Source organism: Acanthaster planci, linkage group LG02 (genome assembly GCF_054643075.1).
Source record: "Acanthaster planci isolate LZ-2023a linkage group LG02, COTS_SCS, whole genome shotgun sequence".
In the NCBI taxonomy this organism is placed as follows: domain Eukaryota; kingdom Metazoa; phylum Echinodermata; class Asteroidea; order Valvatida; family Acanthasteridae; genus Acanthaster; species Acanthaster planci.
In genome coordinates this window covers 25,069,853-25,079,305 of record NC_141778.1, presented here as the reverse complement: position 1 = coordinate 25,079,305, position 9,453 = coordinate 25,069,853, and positions in this window count along the sequence as shown.

Below are 9,453 nucleotides of genomic sequence, written 5' to 3'. Positions count from 1 at the left end.
AATGGTAGCATTCAAAATGAACTGGGTAGAAAGCAGTTTCAACAAAACAGGTAATGAGATTGGTAAGAAACGGCAATGATATCACATTTCTATTCTCAAAATAACATCACTGATGTAACATTTGTATGTGAAGACGCCGCGTCTTGATAAATCAGATGAATACAATAAAACTTTGCCTATGAGTGGGAATGTATCTCCATATTGTACATCCTTATTAAACCTAACTTATAACCCGTTTTAAACAGTATACACATTAAATTTTAGTGAACTCAATATTTTAGGCCAGCAAAAATCACTGATGTAACAATATTCATAGGGGGCGTCCTTTTTTTAACTTGCCGTAAACAGTGACTAAACTATTTAATTTCCTATTTATTTCTACATCATGTTCTTTTGTTTTGTTGTTTAGGAGTATGTTTATTGAAAGAGAATCAAGAAACTGATTCAGGCTAATACATGTCACTAATGGTACAAGATATATCAGGGGACGCCACATTTCAAGTGTCACAAGCAGCAAAGGTAAGTTAAGTCTGAAAATGTTGTTTTCAAGTTCATTTTCTTCTCATCCCATGACAGATTGAAGGTTCTTTTTTGTTCTAATTCCAATTTACATGTTGAGAAAATCCATTAAATGTTATCACCCTGCATTTTGTGTGCTCATGCTGCCATTCCAAATCATGCTCTGCACGTATAATTTCACTGTCTTATTATACTAGATGGACATCTTTTTATTATTTTATTACATCACTCATAAACTCATTTTGAAGTACAACTATTCTAGATGAGACCTGGGGTGGATTCACTTTGGGTTTTGACTTGATGGGTTACAGGTCTTGGGTTGTAAATGGTAGTATGAAAACATTAAATATTTGAATGGTTGTATTGTTGTATGGCAGTTCTTGTTGACTTTTGACAATTATCATTTCTCTAACATTGTTTCAAAAGTAACACTGTTCTTACTAAAAAATACATGATATTTCAATTGACAATGTACACTGTACATGTATTATTTTCCAGTTGAGGTAAAGACTTCTGGCCCCCAGCTGAAGAATGTCTTGTACATTCCTGCATACTTAGTTATTCTTCATGCAGGAGATCCACCAGAAGTTGCCTCCTAACACATTAACCAAGGATCGAAACAGCTTTGGCATTTAAATTACCAGTGTTCTTGTTGCAATCCAAAAAGACTTTATGATTGAATAAGAAGTTACATCATATCCTTCCACTGAAAAATAGCTTTCAACACTAAAAATTCCAATATTCAAATGCTAAAGCTGTCCTGGGGTTTCCTCAGTTTTTCTCCTCACTACTTCAGTGGTGTGATTTCTACATAGAATTCAAAGCTTCATTTGCTTCAATCATGATAAATTTAGACAATAGTCTTGTCCGAACAGGAACTGGTAGTGGGGAATCCAACTTTGTTACAATATCGCATCTTGGATGTACATACACTGTCATCACCGTCTGGCCATGTGTATAGTGGGTCATCCTTCTTTGCTTTCTTCATGTATGTAAGGCTGTAGGAGCCATCTTCTAGCACTGATGTCACCTTTAATGCAAGGAGAAATAAACAAACATGTTAGAATCTGCCATTACTGTTGTCACCTTGCTTTGGCTAATAAAGCAAGGTTGAGTATACCAGAAAGTACCCATTAATTTTATTCAGCTTGGTGTATAAAAAGTTAACTAATATGAAGAAATAATTACCTGTGTCACATGCAAACTTATCAGACTTTTTTTCCTTCCGACACTTGGTACCCTCACTGCTACAAAATCATCAACATGTGGAACATTGGTATCACCTGTAATTAAAACAATAACAATGATGCATCATCAGCTGTAGAAATGTTTTTTTGGAAAAAAAAGTACAATACGTTACATAATCTATCTGGACAAATACGTCTGTTCACTGGGGTATTTAATGAGAGTAAATTTGAAAACCAATTCAACTTCTGTAATTCACTCACTTCTCTTTCAAATTGTTTGAGTGTCATTTCTTCTATGCACTGCCAAGGGGCACATACATGTACAAATGGTATTCCAGAGATGCAGGTACAAGTCAAAGTCCTCTCAGTTTTCTTTGTTCAAAGTAAAATTTAATAATACTGATAAAGTTACATGTAAGCAGAAATCAAAAACTGATGCGCTCAGTTTGGAACTGAGAAATTCTTTGTTGGCAAACAGTTATTGGAATGACATGGTTTTGGTAAAGCAGTTTGCATGGTTTTTCCTCCATGGTTGTATATGTACGGTACACGAGGCATTTTTTCCAACAAATTGTTCATAAGTAGTCTGCATTTATTACCTGAACCATGGAGCTATTAAAAGCACCAAGCCTGTGATACAGTGTATTTGATTTTTAATGGCCTCAGTATCCACAATTTCAAAAAAGTTTCACACAAACTTTTTTGGGGGGAGGGAACTTGCGTCCTCCATTTAAAAAAAGACAAGAAAGTCTTTCTCAAAGGGGTGGATAGATGCAAAAACTTCATGGAAATGCTTACAACTTAATTTTTTGCAGAAGGGACGTCGTGTGCGACATTTCTGACAGGGAAGTTTGGGGCTAGTCTGATCCACTCTCTCAAGAAGGGGCAGAATCGTGATAATAAAGTGTAGTGATTGCAGTACTTTGATCTAGTCTGTCAGTAAGGTGGGAACAAGTCTGACAGGGAAGTTTAGTGCATACTTTGGTCCGATCTTAATAAGGGGGGCAGAATTCTGACAGGGGAGTTTAGTGCATACTTTGATCTACCCTCTCATCAATAAGGGGACAGAATTCTGACAGCAAAGTTTAGTGCGTACTTTGATCTACCCTCTCATCAATAAGGGGACAGAATTCTGACAGCAAAGTTTAGTACATACTTTGATTTATTTTCTCATCAATAAAGGGACAGAATTCTAATGGGGAAGTTTATTGCATACTTTGGTCTGCACTCTCAGTAAGGGGGCAGATTTCAGTCTTTTGGTTTATGCAGTTACATAACAATCAAATGTGACAAATTATCAGACTCTTATATTCCTGTGGCCAAGACCCCATCTTCTCAGTGGATTCATGCTTGAATACTTTCAAATAATGTTTTTCCAGACTTAATAACTCAATTTTGTTGAAACTCAAGATTTTCCTTAGAATTTGTACATAAATTTACTCCCCAAACAAAATCTAAGCAGGTGAGGGGGGAACTTTATTTAGAAAAACCAATCAAGATTTTAACATCCTGAAAGCAACTTTTTACATTAAAACATGGAGAATATTCCTGCTTTATTAATTTTAAATTTCAAATTCTTGCTGTAAATTCAGGGCAGGGAAAACCCTGATTGCGCCATGAAAGACTCCTGCTTTGTGATTGGTCTTGGTTCTCAGGCAGAGGGCTTTTTCTTTTGTGAGGGCATTGCAGGGTGTGGAAATCAGAACAATAGGCTGGAATGCATAGTCAGTGGCACTGTGCTGTGCAGTGTAAAGCATGCAGGACACAGGCCATGTACAGCATGAATGACTTGTCTTTTTGGTACATGTACACAGTAATGCTAACATAGCAGCCCTGTTTTTGCAGTGCATTTTAGAAGTGAAGCTCTTCCTCAGTCTCCCTTGATTTTGATATCTTTCCAGAGAGATGTTATTGTCACTTTCTTCAACATTCAGATTTTGACAATCTGGCTGACAGACAGGGTGCTTTAGTGAAGGTTGACACAGAGCTTCTATCAAAGTCCCCTTAAGGCTAGTGTTCTTCCTTCAAACTCTATGCTAGAATCTACAGAATGGGGAGAGTGGGGAGCTCTTCAGATTTTGTGAAAACTCTCAATGAGGCTCAACATCACCATTAATTCTGTGGTAGAATCTAGAGGGCTTTTGATATAAGGTGCCTCAACACCTCATTTAATAATTTCAGCTTGTAAGAGTGGCTGTCAGTCATGACAAAGGCATGGTTTACAAAGATGAAAAAATGGGAGCCTTAAATTTTTAAAGTTTTTGTTAGAGAAGACTTGTAAAAAATCATGATTTCCCACAGATTTGGCAATGGACCAGCAAGGAAGCAACAAAAATTAGAAAGACGTTTTCAAAGGTTTGTTCATCTTTAGATACTGATTGTATTCTCTTCACAGGTGGTGATACATGCTTGAACGCTGCTGCCATACAAAGCAACATCAGACAACCTGAGACCTGCTGCATTCCCATATAGTCTGAATAGGGCATCATTGGGTGAGTTCGTTCCACTAGTGTAACCCCATTCCATCCAAACTGAACAGAGCATGCCGACATCTATGGACATTTTGTTCAAAAATTCCATGTACTGTCAAGTGGAAAAATAATTGGCAGCAAGTGGATAACTCATTTCAGATGAATACAGCGTGGAAATCAAATCTAACATCTTATCAATTTGAAAAACCTGAATCATAGCAGATACTTCAATAATTGCATTTTGACTGAAATTGTCAAAAGATTGTTCTTACTTTAAAGAAGGGTTTTACTTGGATCAAGGCATCAAAACGATGGGCCCCCTGACTTCTGCAGCATTTATGCAATGCTTGTTACATTTAGTTGGAGGCCGAAACTAATAGAGTAGTCCTTCACTGTCATCAGTTCAGCATGCTCAGTTTTGATGGGGCTGGGTACACTCATCTTTACAGATTTCAAATTGTTTATAACACCTCTGTACACTGTAGGAGGAGCGTGGATATTGGCAATAAACAGGATACCAAACCTAACTAAGGAATAGAAAAAATAGAGCTGGCTTTCAATTTCTTTGGCCATGTTGACTGAAAATTAAATAGAAATTAAATAGAAATAGGAATTTGTAATTTTACTGAAGGGATTTGTTTTGGCTCTTGACTCTGAAATGGCACTGTCACATCAAATGATCCCAAATGACGGTATAGTAATAAAACCACTGATAGGCAAAATCATGTAGAACAGTTGCCTTTTGAAGATTGAAGAATCAATAGAAATTGCAGCAGGTAACATCTTGTCTAAACTGGAAATTGGTTTCCTTACAGCACTTGGAGGTACAAATTGTGTACAATATGTTGTACATGTACAGTACAATCAGGTAGAATGAGATCCAGTTGGGGCTGTTACTCTCTAAATGACAAAAATCTTTGGATAACTTTGGCTCTACCGGCACCACCACCACACTGTTTTCAAACTATCGAGCACTATGCTTAATGCTTTAGCAAGACTGAATAAAACAAACCATAAAAAGTGGCTGTCAATAATGCCAGAGGCATAATACTTCTCACAATGAAAAGAGTTAAGATTGTGTGAAGTTATATTAGGAATCCTTGTAGCAATGAGAAAATTGCAGTGCTTTCCTGGTGTTTGGCAGCGAGGGATAGTCACTTTCTTCACTTCCTTCTCTTCCTAAAATACCTGAATCAAATCTTATGCTTTTCTCTTTCAAATCTTTGTATTGTAATTTCATTATGGCCTCTTGTTTTATAATTCATGGTAGAGAACTAAAAAAAGTGGCTGCTTTTGAATCGCTGACTTCCTAGAAAGTGAAACATTTTTTACATTTATGTGTTCACATCAGAGTTGTCAAGCAATTTTTATTTCAAACCCCAAAAGCTGGATCAAATAGATGGCAAATTTAATTTGGGGAAAGAGTCCATCGTCATGTTGAAGGCTAATTTGCTGAACAGTCCTCAGTTGTCATTGCATGAAAGATACTTTCATTGTCATCTTTGAATATTCAGAAAATGTTGCTCAAAAACTGAGTTGTTAGAACGTGAGTGATGAAATCATACATGTATAATACATGTAGTGGCCATGCCAATGCGTGATATAAGCCTGTTTCTCTGTTATGGTCTGAGAAGTGAGAAGCCGTTTCTCTGTTATGGTCTGAGAAGTGAAGCACAAAAATTGGCTGAAGAATCAACATCTTGAATTACATGTATGTTACTTTTCCAAGCTGTGGTTCATTGTGTTTACATTGTCATATTTCCTTGCTAATTTTCTATTCAAACCGTGCCTGGTTTCACGTGATGAACACTGACCATACTTACATGTAATTAATCCTGAGATTTCACTTATTGCCATGTGACTATTGCAGGTTTCTATTCATATCATTATAAGGAAAGTGTTTTCAAACGAAAAAAAATAGCAAACATTTCAAGGTATCTTTTCCCCCTTTTTTCTGGAGGTCTTTTTCTTGCGTGTAGAGTATCTCACTAAGTAAATGTTTCTTTGTTCAGTCATTCTTTTGAAATTATGTAACATTTTTCCACAAAACTTGGACAGATTAGAGTGTCTATTTCACAAAATCCTAGAAGGCTTTGGAGAATGAAAAATCGCTATTTTAAATGTTCAATTCATCGAAAATGAATAATAATAATGTTATAATGATAATGTTATGGATTGGGGTCAATAAAGCTACTGATGTTTATTAGACACGGACATATACATGTACATGTATGTTACTTCAAACAACATACATGTATACTGCCTATTTTCAAAAACTTTTCAATGTCATTATGAATGTGCATGACTTTTACTGTCCAGGTTTCATTGAAAAATGTCACGTGCTGTGTACATGTATCAACATTGGAATGGATAGATCATGCGGAGAATTCATTTCAAATAGCTGGAGACTGGAGGACATTAAAATTTGGATAAATATTTAAACACAAATGCTGACTGGGAAGATTCCATTGTCAGTTCTTTTTTGGGGGGGATTGAGGAAGTTATTGCAAAATCAGACTCCTGCTATTTGAAGTGAATTCTTGAGGGCAATGAGATTGATGGCTATAATCAATAATTATTTGAATACCACACATGCTCTGTGATGGAATATGAGTTAACTGATGTATTTCAAGGTGTACCTCATTCAGGTACACATTTTGGAATTGCAGTGTCCAAAAATGGCAGTCAAAAATACTCCTTTTGTACACACCCATTGTCCTCAGTGTTCTGGAATCTTTTGTACAAGAACAAACTCATGACCAAAAACTGATTCAGAATATAACATTTTGCCAACAATCTCTGGCTTAGTTTTCTTCATGCTTTACCAATAGTACTTGTTTTGAACATTTAACCCCAATAGTCCTTAAGCCTCCAATACTGAATTGGAGGTTTCAGGACTGTTATGGTTAATGTTTTCAGCAAGATGCTATACACGTAATATTTATTATTTTATTTGAATGAGCAAAATGAACCCTCCAATTTTGTGGCGACCTATTTCAGCAGTTTACTTTGTTAGAAAACCATTTAGTTTTCTGACAAAGAGCTTAATCAAAACTGTGTTTTTAGTTTGCTGGAAAAAACACTATCTGCAATGGTACACATGATGTGATTTTTTAAAACCATTATCTTGCATGCAACGGATTTTGTTAGAATGACTTGGCTCACTCATGAATACTCTTCTTCATCTTATGAAAAAAAATTGAAACATTTTAGAGTCAAGTGTTGCTGAAAGGTGCATGTTATTCAACACACAAAAATTGTCCAAGCTGTTCTGTACAAGTGAGGGTGCTATTGCCTTAATGTAAATCAAAGAAGACACTTTTGCAGGCCTTCATGTTCAAATTTGGCACCCTTAATTTGCTCTTACCAAAACATTTCTGAGAAAAAGTTGTTCACTGGCTCGTTGCCATTCACTGATACAACAATTGCCAAAGAAACCAATTTACGATGCCAAATTCCAGCAGTTTAAGGTTCAGTACATGGAATGATATCACAGTTTCGGTAATGAACATGGAAATTTACATCAGCATGCAACCAAAGAGGCTCTAAAGTACGGATTAAAAATAGCAAAACAAAAAAATGAAAATTTAATGAAACTTGGGTGCATTTTCAGGGGTTGAAGAAAATTGTTCTATAGCCATTTGCATTTCATTTACTGCATTTTCCATTGTTTTATTATGCATGCTTATTTGAAGTGTTTTCAAACACTTGCGTAACATTTTCATGGGTACAAAATGGTTGATTGTAGTTCTCCACTTTTTTTTTACGTTTCTTACTGTAGTTGGAAGAGAAGTCAAGATACTGACACCTTCCTTTACAGGAAATTGGTTATAATCCCTCATAGTAATGACATTTTATAAATTTCTCTATATGTAACACCTGTAAGCCTAGCAAAGGAAACCATATTTCAAAGTCTAATTTTGTCAGGTAGTGTGATTGTGGCAAGTGGTGATGGCCCACTTCTGTGAAGCTGAGAGCAGTTTCCACACAGACTTCGGTAATGGAGAGACCAGCTCCCTTACAAGATTGTGACTGTCTGTAACAAGTTAAAAAATATTAAAGCCAGATTTGGACAAACTGGGCAGGGAATTGTTTCACATGTACCTGGGCTGCTTCTCCAGCACCAAATGGCTAGGCCCAGGTCTTTATGAGATTACGGGAGAGGAGCTAACCACAGATGTACCCAATTCCATGCCACTGCTGAGGTGTTCAAGTATATCAGTGATGAGGGGTTAGTCTGGAGGACTTAAGTTCTTGTGACGAGGGTCATAGAATGAAGCCCGAATGCGGACTCTCACCATCGCCACCTTCAGTGTTACTTTTTGCATATTGAGGCTTTGGGCATCGGTGTCTCTCTTCAGTCAGCAGTAGAGACCTTGATGGTTCATCGGTTACTTATCACCACCCCGTACATGTAGCACATGGAAAACTATGATAGATCAACCCAGTGATGCCTCTCCATCTATAAAGAGCTGCACACTTCACATACATGTATCTCCAGCGAGTAGCAATGTAACTGTCACAGTTCCTCATTATGCCACCTTCATCGGCAGCTAATGTTTGACAGTTCATCACCATGATGTCTCTCCACCAATTACCAGATGCAGACCTAGGATAATTCCTCAGTGTCTCTCCAAGTAGCAGATGGAGACCTAGGACAATTCCTCAATACCTTTCCACCAAGTAGCATCTGGGGTCCTAGGAAAACTTCTCACTGTCACTCCACCAAGTGGCAGATGGAGACTTGTAACAGTTGATCACGTCTCTTCATTCAGCACCAAACAGCAACATGCAACGGTTGTAAGCAAGGTTTGCCTTCTCAAAGTAGAAATGGACAATTCATCACAATGTCTCTCCACCCAGTAGCTGAAAAATGAGACTATGAGCCTCTCCATCCAGTGGCAAGTGGAAACTTGGAACAGTTCATGAGTATGATGACGCATTTCCTGATGGGGAAATGGAGAATTGCAGAACCTCGTCACAAAGGAGATGGCTGTGGTAACTAAACAACATGACATGGTTTCCTTTTCAAAGGCTTGCAGGAAAAGGTTTTTTGCCCCAAAGAAACTCAGCCGTGTAAGAAGTGACAAATGTTGAAAGCTCTACACACTTACATAGAATGTACTGGATCTCTGGAATGGCCTCACATCAGGGTGCCAGTTGGGAACCAGATCTGACTGGCAGATACAGTGTACATGTATGTGTGTCTCACTACATTTAGTATATTTGGTGGCTGAATTTCATTTGTTTTTATATAATGTATGATTTGGTACTTT